Source organism: Triticum urartu, chromosome 3A (assembly GCF_056163025.1).
Source record: "Triticum urartu cultivar PI428250 chromosome 3A, HENAU_Tu73, whole genome shotgun sequence".
NCBI classification, from domain to species: Eukaryota; Viridiplantae; Streptophyta; class Magnoliopsida; order Poales; family Poaceae; genus Triticum; species Triticum urartu.
Genome location: NC_141875.1, coordinates 119,719,349 through 119,746,301, shown reverse-complemented (window position 1 = coordinate 119,746,301; position 26,953 = coordinate 119,719,349). Strand labels below are relative to the sequence as shown.

Genomic DNA, 26,953 nt, shown 5'->3' with positions numbered 1-26,953 from the left:
GTTGTTTGCACCTTGCAGTATATATGTAATAGGAAACTTGCACATTTGAGTTGAAATAAAGAGGAGAACTTACTTCTTGTGTGTCCATCTGTCCCAATTTGTTTTCCTTGATGATCCTTTTCTCTTTGCACCTGATCACCTGATTCAGATAAGGAAAACAGCAACAGTCCTACATATAAATACCATTACAGATCACAGCAACAAGTATTACAACAGAAATTGGGACCAGCCCCAAACAACAACAGAAATTAAGCATTAGTTCATTACATTTAACTACGAACTACCAAGTTCTTAACGCTTAACAACCAGCCCCAAATCGACCCCAAATCCTATGTCCAAAATAAGGGATAAGGCACACCAGCCCAACCACAAGCCCCCAACTCCATATGTCCAAAAAGAAGCCACACGGTCCACACCAGCCCCAAATCCTATGTCCAAAATGAGGCACACCAGCCCCAAGAGCCCCCAACTCCATATGTCCAAAATGAGGCACACCAGCCCCAAGAGCCCCCAACTCCATATGTCCAAAATGAAGCCACACCAGCCCAAGTTCCATTCGTCCTAGTAATCCAGATCATCATCAAAGCCAATGGAGCCTCTCTCTTCACCTCCACCTTCACCTTCTTCACCTTGATTTCCCTCTTGATCATCTTCACTTGTTGAATAATCTTCAAGCTCAACCTCCTGATTTGCATCATCCTCCTCGTCCTCATCTTCTCCAACTTGGTGCACTCGAGATCGAGAATAGACATGAGGAACAACAGCCTGGCTCCCACTCCCACGGCTTCTAAGGTTGCGCAATGGACCTTCAGATGCACCGACAGCTTCGTCAACTTGAGCCCAAGTGATATCATCCCCTTCATAAACCGGCTGGGCATTATGGTCAACCCATTCATTGTCCCATTGTAAGTCTTTTAGGACTAATGGGTCAGACCTAGTCCCTTTGGAGCCTTCCTCACAAATCTTTCAGAACCTATCGGCATTCTTCTGGTTGTATTGAACATATGACAAATCATTAAGTCTTTGGAACTCCAACCTATTTCTCTTTTTGCTATGGATCTGAAAACAACATACAAGAAAACAATTAGAAAGGCTACCATAAGCACCCCACCAAAGAACTACAGAAGTATAATGAACATCAAGTTGGTACTTACTACTTACATTTTGAAAGCAAGACCAATTTCGTTCGCAACCGGAAGCTGAAGCACAAAGGCTAACTATGTGCTTTGCTAAATGCTGCAGCTCATAAGCAAGGCCACCATAAGCACCCCACCAAAGAACTGCATGAGTACAAATGAAGACAATGTTAGAATCCGTAATCCAAAAAAGATAGGTGTTGAAATTTATGAAAAAGTAGAAGGCTAGAGCTGAAGTAACTTACGAGGACTCCTTTTTGTTCGGTCATTGATTGCCAACTTAGAGTTGAAGCATTCACCTTCACCTCTTTCATAGTCATCAGCCAATCTACTTATCACGCTTGCTTTATCATCATCGGGCTCCATGTGCAATAGCGCCTCATTGAACATATGCCTAAGCCTTTGACAATATCGGGCTTAGCTTTGAGACCATAGATCCTATTTGGGTTTAAGAATAGTGCAGCTCCATACAACTTCACCCCCATTTGAGATTCCCACTTGTCCTCTACTATTTTTATCACCTTCTTAACCAATGTTGGTTTGTCATCTATCGCAGCCTTGATTCTCTCCTTTGCATAATCCATTGCTGCCATAACCTCGGGCATCGCCGGCTTCTCATCGCCATCAACAATCCTTAGCACCCTTAGAAGAGGTAGAGAAACTTTCATGCAAGTCTCTACCGAGTTCCAAAAACTAATGGACAACACATCTTCTTAAACTTTTTGTCCCACCGGTGAGGTTGACAACTTCTTATTGCTATGCCAAACATCACCCACAAACAATTCTTTGAGAGCTTGCCTATGTTTGTGCAAGCTTTGCAAGTTGAGAAAATTTGTGGCAAAGCGAGTAGCTCCAGCCCTCACAAGATCACGGTTGCCGGTCTTCACTCTCATTTCATCTAAAACCTTGCCATGCCTGTAGATGAAGTTAGACACCCTTTTTCCATTTGTAATACACTCGCTGAATTGCTTGATTTTGCAAATGGACTCCAACATAAGGTTCAAACAATGGGCTGCACAAGGGGTCCACCATAATGTAGGGATCCTCTCCATTAAGAGTCTACCCGCTGCCTTGTAGTTAGCACCATTATCCGTGCAAATCTGAACCACGTAGCCTCTTCCAATGTCGTTGATCCTTTTCTCCATCAAATCTGCCAACAATTCTTTGCTGGCTACTAGGGCTGATATGTCAACGCTATCAATGAAGAAAGTCCCGGCTGGACTATTGACAAGGAAGTTGACCAAGTTCCTAGTCCTCCCATCGGTCCACCCATCGGACATTAGTGTGCAGCCATACTCTTGCCAAGCCAGCTCATGTTGCTCTCTCAATGCATGTGTCTTCTTCTTTGCTTTCACAAGAAGTGGAAGCCTAAGAGCATGAATAGTTGGGGGTGTAGCCTGGACCATATTGCCCAGTGGACTCCAATGCAATCTCAAAGGCTCTTGATCGGGTAACATTGAAGGGAATGGCATTAGCATAGAAAAATGCTGCCCAATGATCATCAACTCTATCCTTATCCTAGGTGGTCCTTTTGAAGCAACATGCATTCAATGCGGCTTGAGAAGGATTCTTCGAGTGCCTTAGCTCAATGACTTTTTCCAGAGTCTTCCTAATCATCCCGACAATTGTTCTTGAAGCCTTTTGTGTCGGTAATTCAGTTTGGACAGTATCGGCCTTCCTTTTTGCTGTTGTCCTACTACTAGTTTGAGTTGCTGTTGCATCCTCTTCTTCATCACCAGTTGCTGTATCTTCTTTATCAGACTCCCCTGCCATATTATGCTTCTTTGCGTAGGCCTTCATGAAATCCAACATCTCATTTGAAACAACCTCTAGCACCTTCTTGCATTTTATAGAATTCTTCTTCCCTTTAGTACTAGCCCCAGCTAGGTGACGCTTGAACCTTGCTATTCCAGCATGCACATCTGTCCCGCAAAAAGTGCATCGTATCCTATCCCTCCTGTTCATATCATGCCAATACCCATACTTCCACCCAGGGTCTCCCGACTTTGCCTTCCGCTTAGGATCCTTGGATGGATCACACTGCTCAAGCTCAGGCCCATTGCCGCCAGCTGCACTATTGACAGTTTGGTCAGTCATCCTCTAGCTGCAGCCAAGGTGCGTGCAGAAAAAACAGAGCAGCACAAGTAGTAATTACTAATTACTAATTAGAGCAGTAGAGCACATCAGTACATAGAGCAGCAGAGCACATCACTACATCAGTACATAGAGCAGCAGAGCACATAGATCTACAGCAGAGCACATATAGAGACCACCCCACACTATCTTTCCTTCGGTCCTTCTACTTCCCCAGTCCCCACAACAGCAGAAGCAGAGCACACAGCAGCAGAAGCAGAGCAAAGAGAGGCAGAGGGGGCAACGAGCCATACCTGCAGTCTTTGCTGGTGCAGGTGCAGGAGAAGATGGAGGCGGAGGCGGAGGAGGCTAGTGGGGGCAGGTCATCGGTGAAGGAAGCTCTTGGGGGCGCGCGTCACCGGCGGATCTGGAGGGGCATGTCACCGGCGGCCGCCGATCTGGAGTCCTAGGTCAGGAGACCCGCGTGGTTTCCCTCCATTTCCCTCTCTTCCTCTGTAGTTCCCGCGTGGCTCTCTATTTATCCCACCCCCAAAATATCTCTGGCAGGTGGGCCGATCTGGAGCAAGCCACGTGACTGGCGGCTACTAGCCGCCGACTAATCACGTCAAGTCGCGGGCAAGCCAGCGAGTCGCGCGACTCGCTTCCTGAGTCAAGTTGCCTGCAATCGCCACGCTACGACGACTCGGTGATTAGTCGGCGATTAGTCGGTGACTAGTTGGCGACTCAAAAACGTTGGCCCCAAGTATTTGGCGGATAAGAAGGATGCCAAGGTGAACAAAGGTATATGTGATATACATGTTATTGATGTGTACCTTACTAATGCTCGCAGTAACACCTGGGTATTTGATACTGGTTCTGTTGCTAATATTTGCAACTCGAAACAGGGGCTACGGATTAAGCGAAGATTGGCTAAGGACGAGGTGACGATGCGCGTGGGAAATGGTTCCAAAGTCGATGTGATCGCGGTCGGCACGCTACCTCTACATCTATGATACGTCCATATAGCATCATGCTTTTATATCAATATTTATTGCATTATGGGTTGTTATTACACATTATGTCACAATACTTATGCCTATTCTCTCTTATTTTACAAGGTTTCCATAAAGAGGGAGAATACCGGCAGCTGGGATTCTGGGCTGGAAAAGGAGCAAATATTAGAGACCTATTCTGCACAGCTCCAAAAGTCCTGAAACTTCACGGAAGATGTTTTCCAAATATATAAAAAATACTGAGAGCAAGAACTTCACCAAGGGGGCCACACCCTGCCCACGAGGGTGGGGGCGCGACCTACCCCCCTGGGCGCGCCCCCCTACCTCGTGGGCCCCCTGGTGGCCCCTCGGTGGCCATCTTCTACTATATGAAGTCTTTCGATGGGAAAATAATCATAAGCCATCTTCTCGGACGAAACTCCGCCGCCACGAGGCGGAACCTTGGCGGAACCAATCTAGGGCTCTGGCGGAGCTGTTCTGCCGGGGAAACTTCCCTCCCGGAAGGGGAAATCATCGCCATCGTCATCACCAACGCTCCTCTCATCGGGAGAGGGCAATCTCCATCAACATCTTCATCAGCACCATCTCATCTCAAAACCCTAGTTCATCTCTTGTATCCAATTCTTGTCTCCAAGTCTGGGATTGGTGCTAGTAGGTTGCTAGTAGTGTTAATTACTCCTTGTAGTTGATGCTAGTTGGTTTAATTGGTGGAAGATCATATGTTCAGATCCTATATGCATATCAATACCCCTCTGATTATGAACATGTTTATGCTTTGTGAGTAGTTACTTTTGTTCCTGAGGACATGGGAGAAGTCTTGCTATTAGTAGTCATGTGAAATTGGTATTCGTTCGATATTTTAATGAGATGTATGTTGTCTCTCCTCTAGTGGTGTTATGTGAATGTCGACTACATGACACTTCACCATTATTTGGGCCTAGAGGAAAGCATTGGGAAGTAATAAGTAGATGATGGGTTGCTAGAGTGACAAAAGCTTAAACCCTAGTTTATGCGTTGCTTCGTAAGGGGCTGATTTGGATCCATATGTTTCATGCTATGGTTAGGTTTACCTTAATGCTTTTGTTGTAGTTGCATATGCTTGCAATAGAGGTTAATCATAAGTGGGATGCTTGTCCAAGTAAGGGCAGCACCCAAGCACCGGTCCACCCACATACCAAATTATCAAAGTACCGAACGCGAATCATATGAGCGTGATTAAAACTAGCTTGACGATATTCCCATGTGTCCTCGGGAGCGCTTTACATCATATAAGAGTTTGTCCAGGCTTGTCCTTTGCTACAAAAAGGATTGGGCCACCTTGCTGCACCTTATTTACTTTTGTTACTTGTTGCTCGTTACATATTATCTTATCACAAAACTATCTGTTACCACTTATTTCAGTACTTGCAGAGAATACCTTGCTGGAAACCGCTTATCATTTCCTTCTGCTCCTCGTTGGGTTCGACACTCTTACTTATCGAAAGGACTACGATAGATCCCCTATACTTGTGGGTCATCAAGACTCTTTTCTGGCGCCGTTGCCGGGGAGTGAAGCGCCTTTGGTAGGTGGAATTTGGTAAGGAAAAATTTATATAGTGTGCTGAAATTTACTGTCACTTGTTACCATGGAAAGTAATCCTCTGAGGGGCTTGTTCGGGGTATCTTCACCCCGACCAGTAGAGCAAAGAGTTGCTCCTCAGCCTACTGAACCTACTGAAAATGAAAATGAAAATGTCAATACTTTCTTTGATGTTCCTTCGGGTATGATAGAAAAACTGCTAGCTAATCCTTTTTTAGGAGATGGAACAAAACATCATGATGAACATCTAATATATGTGGATGAAGTTTGTGGATTATTTAAGCTTGCAGGTGTACCCGGAGATGTTGTTAAGAAGAAGGTCTTCCCTTTATCTTTGAGGGGAGATGCGTCGACATGGTATAGGCTATGTGATGATATGAGGTCTTGGAATTACAAACGATTGAAATTGAAATTTCATCAGAAGTTTTATCCTATGCATCTTGTTTATCGTGATCGCAATTATATATATAATTTTTGGCCTCACGAAGGAGAAAGCATCGCTCAAGCTTGGGGGAGGCTTAAATCAATTTTATATTCATGCCCCAATCATGAGCTCTCAAGAGAAATTATTATTCAAAAAATTTATGCTCGGCTTTCTGGTAACAATCGCACCATGCTTGATACTTCTTGTGCTGGCTCTTTTATGATGAAGACTATTGAATTCAAATGGGATTTATTGGCAATAACTAAAAGAAACTCCGAAGATTGGGAACTCGACAATGGTAAGGAGTCAGGTATGACACCTAGTTTTGATTGTGTTAACTCTTTTATGGATACCGATATTTTTTGTAAATTTAGCACTAAATATGGACTTGACTCTGAGATAGTAGCTTCTTTCTGTGAATCTTTTGCTGCTTATGTTGATCTCCCCAAGGAGAAGTGGTTTAAATATCATCCTCCCATAGAAGTAAAAGTAGCTGCACCTATTAAAGTTGAAGAAAATACTATCACTTATAATGATCCTATTGTTCCTACTTCTTATGTTGATAAACCACCTGTCCCTGTTAGGATAAAGGATCATGCTAAAGCTTCAATTGTGGTTCGTAAAAGCAATATTAAAACATATACACCTCCTGAACAAGTTAAAGTTGAACCTAATATTGCTATTGTTAAAGATCTCTTGTCTGATAATATTGATGGGCATGTTATTTATTTCTATGATGAAACTGCTAGAATTGCTAAACCTCGTGATAAAGATAAACCTAGACCTGTGGTAGGCATGCCTGTTATTTCTGTTAAAATAGGGGATCATTGTTATCATGGCTTATGTGATATGGGTGCCAGTGCTAGTGCAATACCTCATTCCTTATACAAAGAAATTATGCATGATATTGCACCTGTTGAGTTAGAAGATATTGATGTTACAATTAAACTTGCCAATAGAGATACTATTTCACCAATGGGAATTGTTAGAGATGTTGAAGTCTTGTGTGGGAAAACTAAATATCCTGCTAATTTTCTTGTTCTTGGTTCTCCACAAGATAGCTTTTGTCCCATTATATTTGGTAGACCCTTCATAAATACTGATAATGCTACCATAGATTGCAAAAGAGATGTTACTATCGGTTTAGATGATATGACTCATGAATTTAATTTTTCTAAATTTAGTAGACAACACCGTGAAGAAGAATTACCTAGTAAGGATGAAATTACTGGTCTTGCTTCTATTGCCGTACCTCCTAGTGATCCTTTAGAACAATATTTGCTAGACCATGAAAATGACATGTTTATGAATGAAAGAAGGGAATTAGATGAAGTATTCTTTAAACAGGAACCTATTCTGAAAAACAATTTACCTGTTGAAATCCTAGGGGATCCTCCTCCACCCAAGGGTGATCCCGTGTTTGAGCTTAAACCATTACCTGATACTCTTAAATATGCTTATCTTGATGAGAAAAAGATATATCATGTTATTATTAGTGCTAACCTTTCAGAGCATGAGGAAGAGAGACTATTGAAAACTCTGAAGAAGCACCGTGCTTCTATTGGGTATACTCTTGATGATCTTAAGGGCATTAGTCCCACTCTATGTCAACATAAAATTAATTTGGAAGAAGATGCTAAACCAGTTCATGATCATCAACGCCGACTGAATCCTAAAATGAAAGAAGTGGTAAGAAAGGAGATACTAAAGCTCCTTGAGGAAGGTATAATTTATCCCGTTACTGATAGTCAGTGGGTAAGCCCTGTCCATTGTGTCCCTAAGAAGGGAGGTATTACTTTTGTTCCTAATGATAAAGATGAATTGATTCCTCAAAGAATTATTACAGGTTATAGGATGGTAATTGATTTCCGCAAATTAAATAAGGCTACAAAAAGGATCATTACCCCTTACCTTTTATCGATAAAATGCTAGAAAGATTATCTAAACATACACATTTTTCCTTTCTAGATGGTTATTCTGGTTTCTCTCAAATACCTGTGTCAGCGAAAGATCAATCAAAGACTACTTTTACATGCCCTTTTGGTACTTTTGCTTATAGACGTATGCCTTTTGGTTTATGTAATGCACCTTCTACCTTTCAAAGATGCATGATGGCTATATTCTCTGACTTTTGTGAAAAGATTTGTGAGGTTTTCATGGACGACTTTTCCGTCTATGGATCTTCTTTTGATGATTGCTTGAGCAACCTTGATCGAGTTTTGCAGAGATGTGAAGAAACTAATCTTGTCTTGAATTGGGAAAAGTGCCACTTTATGGTTAATGAAGGTAATGTCTTGGGGCATAAAGTTTCTGAAAGAGGTATTGAAGTTGATAAAGCCAAGGTTGATGCTATTGAAAAGATGCCATGTCCCAAGGACATCAAAGGTATAATAAGTTTCCTTGGTCATGCCGGTTTTTATAGGAGGTTCATTAAGGACTTCTCAAAAATTTCTTGGCCTCTGACTAATTTATTACAAAAAGATATACCATTTGTCTTTGATGATAATTGTGTAGAAGCATTTGAAATACTTAAGAAAGCATTGATTTCTGCACCTATTGTTCAGCCACCTGATTGGAATTTACCCTTTGAAATTATGTGTGATGCTAGTGATTATGTTGTAGGTGCTGTTCTAGGACAAAGAGTTGATAAGAAACTAAATGTTATTCAATATGCTAGTAAAACTCTAGACAATGCTCAAAGAAATTATGCTACTACTGAAAAAGAATTCTTAGCAGTTGTATTTGCTTGTGATCAGTTTAGACCTTATATTGTTGATTCTAAAGTAACTATTCACACTGATCATGCTGCTATTAAATATCTCATGGAAAAGAAAGATGCTAAACCTAGACTTATTAGATGGGTTCTCTTGCTACAAGAATTTGATTTGCATATTGTTGATAGAAAAGGAGCTGAGAACCCCGTTGCAGACAACTTGTCTAGGTTGCAAAATGTGCTTGATGACCCACTACCTATTGATGATAGCTTTCCTGATGAGCAATTAAATGTCATAAATGCTTCTCATACTGCTCCATGGTATGCTGATTATGCTAATTACATTGTTGCTAAGTTTATACCACCTAGTTTCACATACCAGCAAAAGAAAAAGTTCTTCTATGATTTGAGGCATTACTTCTGGGATGACCCACATCTGTATAAAGATGGAGTAGATGGTGTTATTAGACGTTGTGTACCTAAGCATGAACAGGAACAGATCCTACGAAAGTGTCACTCCGAAGCTTATGGAGGACACCATGCTGGAGATAGAACTGCACATAAGGTACTGCAATCTGGTTTTTATTGGCCTACTCTCTTCAAGGATGCCCGTAAGTTTGTTTTATCTTGTGATGAATGTCAAAGAATTGGTAATATTAGTAGACGTCAAGAAATGCCTATGAATTGTTCACTTGTTATTGAACCATTTGATGTTTGGGGTTTTGACTATATGGGACCTTTTCCTTCCTCTAATGGTTATACACATATTTTAGTTGTTGTTGATTACATTACTAAGTGGGTAGAAGCTATTCCAACTAGTAGTGTTGATCATAACACTTCTATTAAAATGCTTAAAGAAGTTATTTTTTCCAAGATTTGGAGTCCCTAGATATTTAATGACTGATGGTGGTTCACATTTTATTCATGGTGCTTTCCGTAAAATGCTTGCTAAATATGATGTTAATCATAGAATTGCATCTCCTTATCACCCTCAATCTAGTGGTCAAGTAGAATTGAGTAATAGAAAACTCAAATTAATTTTGCAAAAGACTGTTAATAGGTCTAGAAAGAATTGGTCTAAGAAACTTGATGATGCATTATGGGCCTATAGAACTGCATATAAAAATCCTATGGGTATGTCTCTGTATAAAATGGTCTATGGAAAAGCATGTCGCTTACCTCTCGAACTAGAACACAAGGCTTATTGGGCTATTAAAGAACTTAATTATGATTTCAAACTTGCCGGTGAGAAGAGGTTATTTGATATTATCTCACTTGATGAATGGAGAACCCAAGCCTACGAAAATGCCAAGTTATTTAAAGAAAAGGTTAAAAGATGGCATGACAAAAGATACAAAAGCGTGAGTTTAATGTAGGTGATTATGTATTGCTATACAACTCTCGTTTAAGATTTTTTGCAGGAAAACTTCTCTCTAAATGGGAAGGTCCATACGTTATCGAGGAGGTCTACCGTTCCGGTGCCATAAAAATCAACAACTTCGAAGGCACCAATCAGAAGGTGGTGAACAGTCAAAGAATCAAACACTATATCTTAGGTAATCCCATAAATGTTGAAACCAATGTTATTGAAACCATAACCCCAGAGGAATACATAAGGGAAACTTTCCGGAACGTTTCAGACTCCGAAAAGGAATAGGTATGTTGTACGGTAAGTAAATGACTCCAAAACAGTTTTTAAGGCAATATTTCTCTGTTTTGGAATATTTAGAAAAATAGAATAATAAGAAGCAGTCCGGGAAAGACACGAGGCCTCCACGAGGGTGGAGGGCGCGCCCTACCCTACTGGGCGCGCCCCCTACCTCGTGGGCACCTCGTGTGCTCTCCGGACTCCGTTTTCATACACGACACGTATTTTGGTCGGTAAAAATTCATTATATAATCTCCCGAAGGTTTTGACCCCTGTATCACGCAAATATTTTCTGTTCTTGTTTCGAGTTGTTGCTGCTGCAGATTAGAGCAAGATGTCTTCTCAAGAGTCATTCGGGGAGAGCCGGGTGTCTCATCCGGCATCGGAACCAAGGGCAAACAGCGATGCTGACCACTTTGGGCCAGCAACGGAGGAAGAGATGGAGGCTGATTTGATGAGGATAGATGCCATGGAGGATCAAGAAGTCACTTCTCGCTTCCGAGATGGGTTCACGATGGGAGAACTACAGAGCTCAGCTATTCCAAATTCGGTTATCCCTTCCAATGTTAGATTTCTTTCTTATGAGAATATGAAAAAGAGTGTCACTGGTTCCCCCGCAGCTATGCAACACCCTTGGGTGCAGGGAGCTTTGGCTGTTACAGGAAAACTTCGAAAGTCAATAATGGACCTCAAGCAGCAAGTCAATAAGCTCGAGGAGGAGAATCGTATCCTGAGGGGCATCATCGCCAAGAATATCACATCACCATCCCCGAAAAAGGAGACATAATCACATGGGTATGGGCACTCCCCTTGGCAACTGCCAAGCTTCGGGGAGTGCCCCGGTATCGTATCACCATCACTTTTATCTTTACCGTTTTTCTTAGTTCGATCCTTTTGGTAATATCTTGATCTAGTAGAATAAAAGTTCTTAGTGTGATTTAGTTGTGAGTTTTGCTTTATTATTCTTCTATGTAATCGAGTCCGTGAGCTATATAATAAAGATTAGTGTTGAGTCAAGGGCTTGATTATTTTGCCATGATCCAAGTGAATAAAAGAAAAGAGAAAGAATAAAAAGAAACAAAGAGATCATATGGATCTTATGGACAGTAATGAGCTCACATAGAAAAAGTATGATGAATAAAAGTTGTTGATGGTTGACAAACATAGTTTTGGTCATCATTGTAATTAATAGGAAGTAATAAAGAAAGAGAGGTCTTCACATATAAATATACTATCTTGGACATCTTTTATGATTGTGAGCACTCATTAAAGTATGACATGCTAAAGAGTTGATGTTGGACAAGGAAGACAACGTAATGGGTTATGTTTTCTTACATCTGAGATAAATTATATTGTCTTGGATCTTCCAACATGATGAGCTTGCCTTTCCCCCCTCATGCTAGCCAAATTCATTGCACCAAGTAGAGATACTACTTGTGCTTCCAAATACCCTTAAACCAGTTTTGCCATAAGAGTCCACCATATCTACCTATGGATTGGGTAAGATCCCTCAAGTAAGTTGTCATCGGTGCAAGCAATAAAAATTGCTCTCTAAATATGTATGATTGATTGGTGTGGAGGAAATGAGCTTTATACGATCGTGTGATATGGAAGTAATAAAAGCGACAGACTGCATAATAAAGGTCCATATCACAAGTGGCAATATAAAGTGACGTTCTTTCGCATTAAGATTTTGTGCATCCAACCATAAAAGCGCATGACAACCTCTGCTTCCCTCTGCGAAGGGCCTATCTTTTACTTTTATCTCCTACATTGCATAAGAGTCATGGTGATCTTCACCCTTCCTTTTTACATTTTACCCTTTGGCAAGCACAGTATGTTGGAAAGATCCTGGTATATATGGCTAATTGGATGTGAGTTTTCATGAACTATTACTGTTGACATTACCCTTGAGGTAAAACGTTGGGAGGCAAAACTATAAGCCCCTATCTTTCTCTGTGTCCGATTAAAACTCCATACCCATAAGTATTGCATGAGTGTCAGCAATTGTGAAAGATTATATGATAGTTGAGTATGTGGATTTGCTAAAAAGCTCTTATACATGGACTCCTTCCTATGTTATGATAAATTGCAATTGCTTCAATGACTGAGATTATAGTTTGTTAGTTTTCAATGAAGTTTACGATTCATACTTGATATTGTGATTGAATTATTACTCTAGCATTAGAGATTATATGACAAAATTTTATGAGTTGCTGTTCTAAGAATGATCATGATGCCCTCATGTCCGTATTTTATTTTTATCGACACCTCTATCTCTAAACATGTGGACATATTTTTCGATTTCGGCTTTTCGCTTGAGGACAAGCGAGGTCTAAGCTTGGGGGAGTTGATACGTCCATTTTGCATCATGATTTTATATCAATATTTATTGCATTATGGGCTGTTATTACACATTATGTCACAATACTTATGCCTATTCTCTCTTATTTTACAAGGTTTCCATAAAGAGGGAGAATACCGGCAGCTGGGATTCTGGGCTGGAAAAGGAGCAAATATTAGAGACTTATTCTGCACAGCTCCAAAAGTCCTGAAACTTCACGGAAGATGTTTTCCAAATATATAAAAAATACTGAGAGCAAGAACTTCACCAGGGGGGCCACACCCTGCCCACGAGGGTGGGGGCGCGCCCTACCCCCTGGGCACGCCCCCCTACCTCGTGGGCCCCCTGATGGCCCTCTGGTGGCCATCTTCTGCAATATGAAGTCTTTCGATGGGAAAATAATCATAAGCCATCTTCTCGGACGAAAATCCGCCGCCACGAGGCGTAACCTTGGCGGAACCAATCTAGGGCTCTAGCGGAGCTGTTATGCCGGGGAAACTTCCCTCCCGGAGGGGGAAATCATTGCCATCGTCTTCACCAACGCTCCTCTCATCGAGAGAGGGCAATCTCCATCAACATCTTCATCAGCACCATCTCATCTCAAAACCCCAATTCATCTCTTGTATCCAATTCTTGTCTCCAAGTCCGGGATTGGTGCTAGTAGGTTGCTAGTAGTGTTAATTACTCCTTGTAGTTGATGCTAGTTGGTTTAATTGGTGGAAGATCATATATTCAGATCCTATATGCATATCAATACCCCTCTGGTTATGAACATGTTTATGCTTTGTGAGTAGTTACTTTTGTTCCTGAGGACATGGGAGAAGTCTTGCTATTAGTAGTCATGTGAATTTGGTATTCGTTCGATATTTTGATGAGATGTATGTTGTCTCTCCTCTAGTGGTGTTATGTGAACGTCGACTACATGACACTTCATCATTATTTGGGCCTAGAGGAAGGCATTGGGAAGTAATAATTAGATGATGAGTTGCTAGAGTGACAGAAGCTTAAACCCTAGTTTATGCGTTGCTTCGTAAGGGGCTGATTTGGATCCATATGTTTCATGCTATGGTTAGGTTTATCTTAATACTTTTTTTGTAGTTGCGGATGCTTGCAATAGAGGTTAATCATAAGTGGGATGCTTGTCCAAGTAAGGGCAGCACCCAAGCACCGGTCCACGCACATACCAAATTATCAAAGTACCGAACGCAAATCATATGAGCGTGATGAAAACTAGCTTGACGATATGCCCATGTGTCCTCGGGAGCGCTTTACATTATATGAGAGTTTGTCCAGGCTTGTCCTTTGCTACAAAAAGGATTGGGCCACCTTGCTGCACCTTATTTACTTTTGTTACTTGTTGCTCGTTACAAATTATCTTATCACAAAACTATCTGTTACCACTTATTTCAGTACTTGCAGAGAATACCTTGCTGGAAACCGCTTATCATTTCCTTCTGCTCCTCATTGGGTTCGACACTCTTACTTATCGAAAGGACTACGATAGATCCCCTGTACTTGTGGGTCATCAATCTACCTTCGGGATTAGTATTAGACCTAAATAATTGTTATTTGGTGCCAGCATTGAGCATGAACATTATATCTGGATCTTGTTTGATGCGAGACGGTTATTCATTTAAATCAGAGAATAATGGTTATTCTATTTATATGAGTAATATATTTTATGGTCATGCACCCTTGAAGAGTGGTCTATTTGTGTTGAATCTCCATAGTGGTGATACACATATTCATAATATTGAAGCCAAAAGATGCAGAGTTGATAATGATAGTTATTATTTATTTCCAAAAGATGAAGGAAATATGCCCTAGAGGCAATAATAAAGTTATTATTATTTCCTTATATCATGATAAATGTTTATTATTCATGCTATAATTGTATTAACCGGAAACATAATACATGTGTGAATACATAGACAAACAAAATGTCACTAGTATGCCTCTACTTGACTAGCTCGTTGATCAAAGATGGTTAAGTTTCCTAGCCATTGACATGGGTTGTCATTTGATTAACGGGATCACATCATTAGGAGAATGATGTGATTGACTTGACCCATTCCGTTAGCTTATAACTCGATCGTTTAGTATGTTGCTATTGCTTTCTTCATGACTTATACATGTTCCTATGACTATGAGATGATGCAACTCCCGTTTACCGGAGGAACACTTTGTGTGCTACCAAACGTCACAACGTAACTGGGTGATTATAAAGGTGCTCTACAGGTGTCTCCGAAGGTACTTGTTGGGTTGGCGTATTTCGAGATTAGGATTTGTCACTCCGACTGTCGGAGAGGTATCTCTGGGCCCTCTCGGTAATGCACATCACTTAAGCCTTGCAAGCATTGCAACTAATGAGTTAGTTGTGGGATGATGTATTACGGAACGAGTAAAGAGACTTGTCGGTAACGAGATTGAACTAGGTATTGAGATATCGACGATCGAATCTCGGGCAAGTAACATACCGATGACAAAGGGAACAACGTATGTTGTGATGCGGTCTGACAGATAAAGATCTTCGTAGAATATGTGGGAGCCAATATGAGCATCCAGGTTCCGCTATTGGTTATTGACCAGAGACGTGTCTCGGTCATGTCTACATAGTTCTCAAACCCGTAGGGTCCGCACGCTTAACGTTTTGATGACAGTTATATTATGAGTTTATATGTTTTGATGTACTAAAGGTTGTTCGGAGTCTCGGATGTGATCACGGACATGACGAGGAGTCTCGAAATGGTCGAGACATGAAGATTGATATATTGGAAGCCTATGTTTGGATATCGGAAGTGTTCCGGGTGAAATCGGGATTTTACGAGAGTACCGAGAGGTTACCGGAACCCCCTCGGGAGCTTAATGGGCCATAGTGGGCCTTGCGGAGAATAGGAGAGGCGGCCAGGGCAGGGTTGCGCACCCCTCCCCCTAGTCCGAATAGGACAAGGAGAGGGGGGGACGCCCCCCCTTTCCTTCCTTTCCTCCACCTCTTTCCTCCCTCCACTCCTAATCCAACTAGGAAAGGGAGGGACTCCTACTCCTGGTAGGAGTAGGACTCCTCCTGGCGCGCCCCCTCTAGGCCGGCCGCACCTCTCCCCTTACTCCTTTATATACGGGGGTAGGGGGCACCCCAAAGAGACAAAAATTGATCGTTTGATCTTTTAGCCGTGTGCGGTGCCCCCCTCCACCATAGTCCACATCAATAATACTGTAGCGGTGCTTAGGCGAAGCCCTGCGTCGGTAGAACATCATCATCGTCACCACGCCGTCGTGCTGACGAAACTCTCCCTCAACACTCGGCTGGATCGGAGTTCGATGGACGTCATCGGGTTGAACGTGTGCTGAACTCGGAGGTGCCGTGCGTTCGGTACTTGATCGGTCGGATCGTGAAGACGTACGACTACATCAACCGCGTTGTGCTAACGCTTCCGCTTTTGATCTACGAGGGTACGTGGACAACACTCTCCCCTCTCGTTGCTATGCGTCACCATGATCTTGCGTGTGCGTAGGAAATTTTGAAATTACTACGTTCCCCAACAAGGGAAGCTCATGTCATATGGAGGGCGATTAATTTTGATTAATTCGGTCCTCACAAGTATGCCTATGTTTCTCCTATCCTTTTTCGAGGTCCCGGTGGGAGTCAGGAAGAGGCTAGATTTCTATCGATCACGATTCTTTTGGCAGAGTGATGAGCATAAACGAAAGTATAGGCTTGCTAAATGGGATATCATCTGTAGGACGAAGGACCAAGGGGGTCTAGGTATTGAAAATCTGGAAATCAAAAACAGATGTCTCCTTAGCAAGTGGCTGTTCAAACTTTTGTCCGAGATGGAGGCCACATGGGCTCAGATTTTGCGAAATAAGTATCTTCACTCTAAAACCTTCTCCCAGGTGACAGTGAGGCTGACTGACTCACCATTTTGGAAAGGCTTGATGAGAGTCAAACCACTCTTTTTCAATAGGACAAGGTTCTTAGTCGGCAATGGAGCTACTACGAGGTTCTGGGAGGATACGTGGCTTGGGGAGACTCCCCTTGCGCTTCAATATCCTACTTTGTATAACGTTGTTCAACGTAGAGAAGCTTACGTTGCAACCGTTCTACAATCCACTTCCCTCAATATTCGTTTTCGGAGGACGCTAGTGGGAAATCGTTGGGTGGCCTGGCTTCATCTTGTCAGACGATTGATGGATGTCCAGTTGTCTCAGCAGCCAGATCAGTTGTGTTGGAAACTAACTAAGAACGGAGTGTTCTTGGTCAAATTCATGTATCTGGATGTTATTAACTCTAGCATGATTCCTTCCTCGAAACACGTTTGGAAAGTGAAGGTACCTTTGAGAATCAACGTGTTTATGTGGTTTGTGCATAAACAAGTTATTTTGACTAAGGATAATCTGGCAAAACACAACTGGGTGGGTTCTGCAAGATGTAGTTTTTGCGACCATAACGAAACTATCAAACACCTCTTTCTTGATTGTCCGCTGGCCAAGATTCTGTGACGGTCGATTCATATTGCTTTTAATATTAATCCGCCCACTTCTATCAACACGTTATTTGGGACGTGGCTCGGTGGGATTGATTCAGATACAGCGAGGCACATTCGTGTAGGCGTGTGTGCTTTATTATGGGCAGTCTGGAACTGCAGAAATGATTTGGTTTTTAACAGAACAACGAACATTCACTTTTTGCAGATTATCTTCAGGGCCACTGCGTTGATCCGTATGTGGTCGCTACTCACTCCGACGGAGGCCAGAGAGCGTCTGGTTATTGCGTCTACCCGATGGAAGATGATAACTTGGGATATTTTGAACCGGTTTGGATGGCGGTCATGTAATAGGATAGGCATGTAGTGTTCCTATTTTTATTGGCCAGCCGGTTGTGGCTTTGTCCTTTTTTTAGCTCTTGTGAGCATTTGTTTACATCTTAATACGAGATTTGAAGACTATTGCTGGATATTTTTATTAATAAGATGAGCTGTATGCATCTTTTTAATGCAGAGGCTGGGATAAACCCCTTTGAAAAAAAAAATCTTGACGCACAAATCTACAGCCAAGACGGTGGATAATATCTCAACGCACAAATCGACAGCCACGACAGTGGATACGAACAACGTCGCCTACACACGGTGAAGGGAGGGAGGGGGCGAACGCACCGAGGGAGGAAGCCGATGGACAACGTGCGCCTGCGCATGTGCATCCATCCATGGAGACGGCGGGACCAGGAGGAAGGTCCTTGATCATTGCGGGAAGCTCGGCGCCCAACGAGGCAACGCCAACGAGAAGGGCGCCGATGGACGATCTCGAATCAAAATACGAGCGAAGCACGCGCCTCACGGCCCTCATCCCAATCCCCACCGGACCTCGCCACGCAGGCAGACACGATGATCTCGCAGCAGCAGCGCGCAGCCATGTACTCCTACAGATGTATACTGTGCTGGACGTAGCCAAAACGCCCAACCGGTAGGAGAGACGTCGCGCTCGGCGCATGCATACGGTACGACGCGAGAGCACCGCCCAAAAGGAGGAAAACGGGGACCCCCTGCGGCCGAGCCACCGCCGTAGCAGTTGCGGTGCCGGCGCCCGGGCCGGCCTGTCAGTGGTTGGTGCGAGGCCGCTGTCGAGGCCGGACCAGGGATCATGCAGCGCGGACGCGACTTCCTGGGTCGACGACGTCTTTGCTCTGGCCTTGGCTTCTTCCAACTTGCTCTTCAAACTTGGCTCTGGCTCTCCGATCGGCTGCCGGAAAAGCGTGCAAGACAACGAGGTATAGATGGTTTCCAGCCTAGTTTCTTGAGGGAAGATGACAGCTAACTACGAACGGTTTGCGACTCACCGGCAAGATTTTGAATGATTTGTGGCCAGGGGTATTAAATAGCGAGAGGTGCAGGACCTGTCAAGCTCTCTGTGAACAATGTGGCCTACATCACGCACCTGTTTTGAGTCAAAGTATAATAGTGGCATTTTTGCCTGTGTGAAGGGGAGATAAGGATTTGTTATTCTATGCCAGCTGAGAATCTATTGTCTTTTTTATTTGGAGGATTTGGAAATCCAAAGGTCTTATATTAAAGAAACTATCCTTTTTACAGAAACTTTTTATAAGAATAAGAAATTACAGGCAAGTCCTTAAAGAAATGAGCATTGTCTTCTTTCTTCATCCATTGGTGTCCTTGTGAGCAAACTTCATTGCCACTTCTAGGTCTTGGTCTTACAGAGCAACCTTTTTGAAAATCAGAATCTAGTAAAAGTAGCGGCCAAGCAATCGTCGATGTAGACCAAAAGACATCGGCAACGTCGAACTGGATAGATCATCATTCCGGACAACACCACCGAGGAGGGCCAGAAGATAATCCCAACTCTTCCCAATAAAAGCAAGGGACATAAACCTCATAAGTTCCTTAACGGGGTCATATTTGGCTAAGCTTCATTGGATGGAGATGAAAATGGAGAACAAAAACATGTCACAACACCATCCCTCTCAAGGACATCTAATTACACCAGACCGAATGACCAACGTCACTCCAAGGAAAACGACATTGGATTTCCGCTAACCAATTTGGCTCTTGGGAGCATATGCTCCTGCTCACTAAAAACGTTTTTTGCAAATGCCATTTTTTTGGAAAACTAATAAATGTGTTAATTTTCACACCCAAATGCTACTTGCAATCTTAGGACGAAAGCATAAGCATTTTGACTTGCGCAAAAAAAACTAAGTCGAACGCCAAATGTTATCTCCAAATGTTTCACTTATTCTTGTTTTTGTTTTCACCGACGAAGCATTGGTATCCCATTTTGCATGAAAATTGTCAAGCACGCTTGTTACACTAAATCAGTTTTTATTTAAATTTATTTACTATTTATTTTGAATTTATTGTTCCTCAGGGAGCATGTGCGCCCAGAGCCAAAACGGCTCTCCCCTTTCTTAGCCTTTTACATGTTGAGGAATGTATGAAAACTTAAAAACAGAAATTTTTGGTAACAAGTGCATTTGCGTGGTAATTTGTACTACCCTTTATTTCACTCAAAAGTGGCTTGATGTCAACTCAAAATATTTACAAAGCCAGGCATAAGCCAACTTTTCAGCTTGGCAACTAGGTGGAGTCAAATTAATCTAGAGCATTTCTTAATCACGTTAGCTCGAGCTTGTTGTAGCTCGCTTAAACTCACGTTTTTTGTTGCATTGCATCCTTAAGCAGGAACCAAACATGTTTGACATATTTTGGCGCACATGCAAACTAGATGAAACTTGAATTTTTTAAATCTAAATAGCTAGCCACCACAAATCTATATTTCTCAATATACAAGCACACCACTACACCATGCAATTTGAAGGGAAAAGATCCACCTCAACATCCAATGTGCATGAGAAATTTCGATCTATTATGCTATTTATATTTAGTAAGTATTTTACAACAATACAATAATCAAAGAAAATAGATTGTATGTATTTCCAATTTTAGTTCTCATATTATTATTCTAAATATTCATGTTCCATACAATCTAATCTCATTGAAACATATTGCAAAAGATTATCGCAACAATATGTGGGGGTATCATCTAGTGATGGACTATTCATAATGTCAAAACAAATATTTAACAATCTCATCCTCGTGACAAAAACCAACATTTTGATTGCCTTTTAGGTTGCCATTTCGGAAGCTATTCTTTTTCAAAAGGTCGACGTGGGGCGTCAGTCGGTTGATTTGAACGTTTTGCCTCGCTCCAGCCTCCCTCGCGCATCCTTGTGCTGAAAAAGTGCTTCGTCCATGCACCAACCTCCCTCCCTCCTCCCACCTCCCTCGTGCCCCCTTCCAATGAAGGAGAACGTCACCGGCTTTGCAAGAACGAATAAAACATCGACATGCAGCCGAACATGTAGCTGATGGCACTTGCACTGCCACTGTTGCAGCGCCACACGGTCGCCTCGAAGCACCTCCCCGACCCTCGCCGGCCCACAATGGTGCCTGATGGCACGGCCGGCTCGCAACACCCTTGGTGGTCGGTCATAGCAACGGGAGAGATTGGTTGCGGCCCCCTTGTAGCACACGTTGACCCTCTCGTCCCACATCAATGACTGTTCACGACAGCAAGATATGTTTGCCACCGCCCCTTGCAGCACCCGTCTGCCCGTTCGTAGCACCACATGAAGGAAATATGCCATAGAGGCAATAATAAAGTTGTTATTTATATCTCCTTATATCATGATAACTGTTTATTATTCATGCGAGAATTGTATTAACCGGAAACTTAGTACATGTGTGAATACATAGACAAACAGAGTGTCACTAGTTTGCCTCTACTTGACTAGCTCGTTGAATCAATGATGGTTATGTTTCCTAACCATAGACATGAGTTGTCATTTGATTAACGGGATCACATCATTAGAGAATTAAGTGATTGACTTGACCCATCCATTAGCTTAGCATGATGATCATTTAGTTTGTTGCTTTTGCTTTCTCCATAACTATACATGCATGTTCCTATGACTATGAGATCATGCAACTCCCGAATACCGGGGGAACACTTTGTGTGCTACCAAACGTCACAACGTAACTGGGTGATTATAAAGGTGCTCTACAGGTGTCTCCGATGGTTTTTGTTGAGTTGGCATGGATCAAAATTAGGATTTGTCACTCCGATTGTCGGAGAGGTATCTCTGGGCCCTCTCGGTAATGCACATCACTATAAGCCTTGCAAGAAATGAGACTAATGAGTTAGTTATGGGATGTAGCATTAAGGAACGAGTAAAGAGACTTGCCGGTAACGAGATTGAACTAGGTATTGAGATACCGATGATCGAATCTCGGGCAAGTAACATACCGATGACAAAGGGAACAATGTATACCGTTATGCGGTTTGACTGATAAAGATCTTCGTAGAATATGTAGGAACCAATATGAGCATCCAGGTTCCTCTATTGGTTATTAACCGGGGATGAGTCCCGGTCATGTCTACATAGTTCTCAAACCCGTATGGTCCGCACGTTTAACGTTTGGTGACGATCGGTATTACGAGTTTATGTGTTTTGATGTACCGAAGGTAGTCCGGAGCCCCGGATTTGATCACGGACATGACGGGGAGTCTCGAAATGGTCAAGATGTAAAGATTAATATATTGGAAGCCTATATTTGGACATCGGAATGGTTCCGAGTGGTTCGGGCATTTTTCCGGAGTACCGGGAGGTTACCGGAACCCCCCGGGGAGTATATGGGCCTTATTGGGCCTTAGTGGAATAGAGGAGAGGGAAGGGAAAAGAGGGAGGCGCTCCCCCAAGCCATATCCAAATTGGGAGGGGGCCGGCCCCCTTTCCTTCCTCCCTCTCTCCTCCTTCCTTCCGCTCCTACTCCTACTTGGAAGGGCTCCTACTTCTACTAGGAAAGGGAGGAATCCTACTCCCGGAGGGAGTAGGACTCCCCCAAGGCGTGTGATGACGCACAAGTATATGGGATCTATCGTAGTCCTTTCGATAAGCAAGAGTGTCGAACCCAACTAGGAGCATAAGGAAATGATAAGCGGTTTCCAGCAAGGTATTCTCTCCAAGTACTGAAATAAGTGGTAACAGATAATTTTGTGATAGGATAATTTGTAACGAGCAACAAGTAACAAAAGTAAATAAAGTGCAGCAAGGTGGCCCAATCCTTTTTGTAGCAAAGGACAAGCCTGCACAAACTCTTATATAGAGAAAAACGCTCCTGAGGACACATGGGAATATCGTCAAGCTAGTTTTCATCACATTCATATGATTCGCGTTCGGTACTTTGATAATTTGGTGTGTGGGTGGACCAGTGCTTGGGTGCTGTCCTTACTTGGACAAGCATCCCACTTATGATTAACCTCTATTGCAAGCATCCGCAACTACAACAAAAGTATTAAGGTAAACCTAACCATAGCATGAAACATATGGATCCAAATCAACCCCTTACGAAGCAACACATAAACTAGGGTTTAAGCTTCTGTCACTCTAGCAACCCATCATCTACTTATTACTTCCCAATGCCTTCCTCTAGGCCCAAATAATGGTGAAGTGTTATGTAGTCGACATTCACATAACACCACTAGAGGAGAGACAACATACATCTCATCAAAATATCAAACGAATACCAAATTCACATGACTACTAATAGCAAGACTTCTCCCATGTCCTCAGGAACAAACGTAACTACTCACAAAGCATATTCATGTCCATAATCAGAGGGGTATTAATATGCATATAGGATCTGAACATATGATCTTCCGCCAAATAAACCAACTAGCATCAACTACAAGGAGTAATTAACACTACTAGCAACCTACTAGTACCAATCCCGGACTTGGAGACAAGAATTGGATACAAGAGATGAACTAGGATTTTGAGAGGTGATGGTGCTGATGAAGATGTTGATGGAGATTACCCTCTCCCAATGAGAGGAGCGTTGGTGATGACGATGGCGATGATTTCCCTCTCCCGGAGGGAAGTTTCCCCGGCAGAACAGCTCCGCCAGAGCCCTAGATTGGTTTCGCCAAGGTTTCGCCTCGTGGCGGCGGAGTTTCGTCCAAGGAGATGGCTTATGATTTTTTTCTCATCGAAAGACTCCATATAGCATAAGATGGACATCGGAGGGCCACCAGGGGGCCCATGAGGTAGGGGGCCCGCCCAAGGGGTAGGGCGCGCCCCCCACCCTCGTGGGCAGGGTGTGGCCCCCCTGGTGAAGTTCTTGCTCTCAGTATTTTTTATATATTTGGAAAACATCTTCCGTGAAGTTTCAGGACTTTTGGAGCTGTGCAGAATAAGTCTCTAATATTTGCTCCTTTTCCAGCCCAGAATCCCAGCTGCCGGTATTCTCCCTCTTTATGGAAACCTTGTAAAATAAGAGAGAATAGGCATAAGTATTGTGACATAATGTGTAATAACAGCCCATAATGCAATAAATATTGATATAAAATCATGATGCAAAATGGACGTATCAACTCCCCCAAGCTTAGACCTCGCTTGTCCTCAAGCGAAAAGCCGAAATCGAAAAATATGTCCACATGTTTAGAGATAGAGGTGTCGATAAAAATAAGATACGGACATGAGGGCATCATGATCATTCTTAGAACAACAACTTATATAATTCTTGTCATATGATTTCTTATGCTAGAGTAATAATTCAATCACAATTTCAAGTATGAAGCGTAAACATCATTGAAAACTAAGAAACTATAATCTCAGTCATTGGAGCAATTGCAATTTATCATAACATAGGAAAGAGTCAATATATAAGAGCTTTTCAGCAAGTCCACATACTCAACTATCATATAGTCTTTCACAATTGCTGACACTCACGCAATACTTATGGTTATGGAGTTTTAATCGGACACAGAGAAAGATAGGGGCTTATAGTTTTGCCTCCCAACGTTTTACCTCAAGGGTAATGTCAACAATAATAGTTCATGAAAACTCACATCCAATTAGCCATATATACCAAGATCTTTCCAACATACTGTGCTTGCCAAAGGATAAAACGTTAAAAAGGAAGGGTGAAGATCACCATGACTCTTATGCAAGGTAGGAGATGAAAGTAAAAGATAGGCCCTTCGCAGAGGGAAGTAGAGGTTGTCATGCGCTTTTATGGTTGGATGCACAAAAATCTTAATGCGAAAGAACATCACTTTATATTGCCACTTGTGATATGGACCTTTATTATGCAGTCTGTCGCTTTTATTTCTTCCATATCACACGATCGTATAAAGCTTATTTTCTCCCACACTGATAAGTCATACATATTTAGAGAGCAATTTTTATTGCTTGCACCGATGACAACTTACTTGGAGGATGTTACTCAATCCATAGGTAGGTATGGTGGACTCTCATGGCAAAACTGGTTTAAGGGTATTTGGAAGCACAAGTAGTATCTCTACTTGGTGCGATGAATTTGGCTAGCATGAGGGGGAAAGGCAAGCTCAACCATGTTGGATGATCCATGACAATATAATTTATCTCAGATGTAAGAAAACATAACCCATTACGTTGTCTTCCTTGTCCAACGTAAACTCTTTAACATGTCATATTTTAATGAGTGCTCACAATCATAAAAGGTGTCCAAGATAGTATATTTATATGTGCAGACCTCTCTTTCTTTATTACTTCCTATTAATTGCAACGATGACCAAAACTATGTTTGTCAACTCTCAACAACTTTTATTCATCATGCTTTTTATATGTGAGCTCATTACTCACCATTAGATCCATATGATCTCTTTGTTTCCCCCTTTTTATTTCTTTCTCTTTTCTTTTATTCACTTAGGATCATGGAAAAATAATCAAGCCCTTGACTCAACACTAATCTTTATTATATATAGCTCACGGACTCGATTACATAGAGGGATCATAAAGCAAAACTCAAAACTAGATCATGTCATAAACTTTATTCTACTAGATCAAGATATTACCAAAAGGATCGAACTAAGAAAAATGGTAAAGATAAAAGTGATGGTGATACGATACCGGGGCACTCCCCCAAGCTTGGCAATTGCCAAGGGGAGTGCCCATACCAGATACTCAATTCTTCTTTGTTGGTGGAGAAGATGATGGTTTTGTTGATGGCGTAGGCTTATTCCTTAATTTGCATTTGAGGACAGAATTTTGGTCCCTTAGGTCCTCGATCTCCCGTTCCAGGCTCAGTATCTTTTTGCATAGTTCCTGTTTGTTTTCCTGCAAGAGGCGAAAAGGGATAGACTCGATCTTAGGTTTCTTTACTCTATCAGGAAGGCTTGACTTTTTGAACTCCACATGCATGTCCCCAGGTTGAGGTAGTGGGACTTCATCTTCATCTGAGCTCGTCTCCTCCTTTCCCTTAGGTTCATAGTCCTCTTCTTCTTTCGTAGTCCAACCACAATGCTCCACATCTCCATAGACTTTAGGATCTGCAAGGTAATCAGCCACATAGCTCTCTCCTTCCGAATCTTGGGATGACATGTTACTCGAATCTGCAGCAAGACAACTCGAAACAAAGACAGGAGATATTTGCGTGATACGGGAGTCAAAACCTCCGGGAAATTATATAATGAATTTTTACCGACCAAAATACGTAACGTGTAAGAAAACGGAGTCCGGAAAGCGCACGAGGTGCCCACGAGGTAGGGGCGCGTCCAGTAGGGTAGGGCGCGCCCTCCACCCTCATGGAGGCCTCGTGTCCTTCCCGGACTGCCTCTTATTTTTCTATTTTTCTAAATATTCCAAAATGGTGAAATATTGCCTTAAAAACTGTTTTGGAGTCGGTTTACTTACCGTACCACATACCTATTCCTTTTCGGAGTCTGAAACGTTCCGAAAAGTGTCCCTTATGTATTCCTCCGGGGTTACAATTTCAATAACATTGGTTTCAACATTTATGGGATTACCTGAGATATAATGTTTGATTCTTTGACCGTTCACCACCTTCGGATTTGTGCCTTCGAAGTTGATGATTTTTATGGCACCGGAACAATAGACCTCCTCGATAACGTAAGGACCTTCCCATTTAGAGAGAAGTTTTCCTGCAAAAAATCTTAAACAAGAGTTGTATAGCAATACATAATCACCTACATTAAACTCATGCTTTTGTATCCTTTTATCATGCCATCTTTTAACTTTTTCTTTAAACAACTTGAAATTTTCATAGGCTTGGGTTCTCCATTCATCGAGTGCGCTAATATCAAATAACCTTTTCTCACCGGCAAGTTTAAAATCATAATTGAGCTCTTTAATAGCCCAATATGCCTTGTGTTCTAGTTCGAGAGGTAAGTGACATGCTTTTCCATAAACCATTTTATACGGAGACATACCCATAGGATTTTTATATGTAGTTCTATAGGCCCATAATGCATCATCAAGTTTCTTGGACCAATTCTTTCTAGATCTATTAACAGACTTTTGCAAAATTAATTTGAGTTCTCTATTACTCAATTCTACTTGACCACTAGACTGAGGGTGATAAGGGGATGCAATTCTATGATTAACATCATACTTAGCAAGCATTTTACGGAAAGCACCATGAATAAAATGTGAACCACCATCAGTCATTAA

General features: G+C 42.2%; 1 pseudogene; it reads right to left on the bottom strand.

Moving 5' to 3' along the window:
- Nucleotides 1-326: 326 nt before the first annotated feature.
- LOC147978868 (uncharacterized) lies at nucleotides 327-2,542 on the bottom strand (annotated as a pseudogene).
- Nucleotides 2,543-26,953: the final 24,411 nt, after the last annotated feature.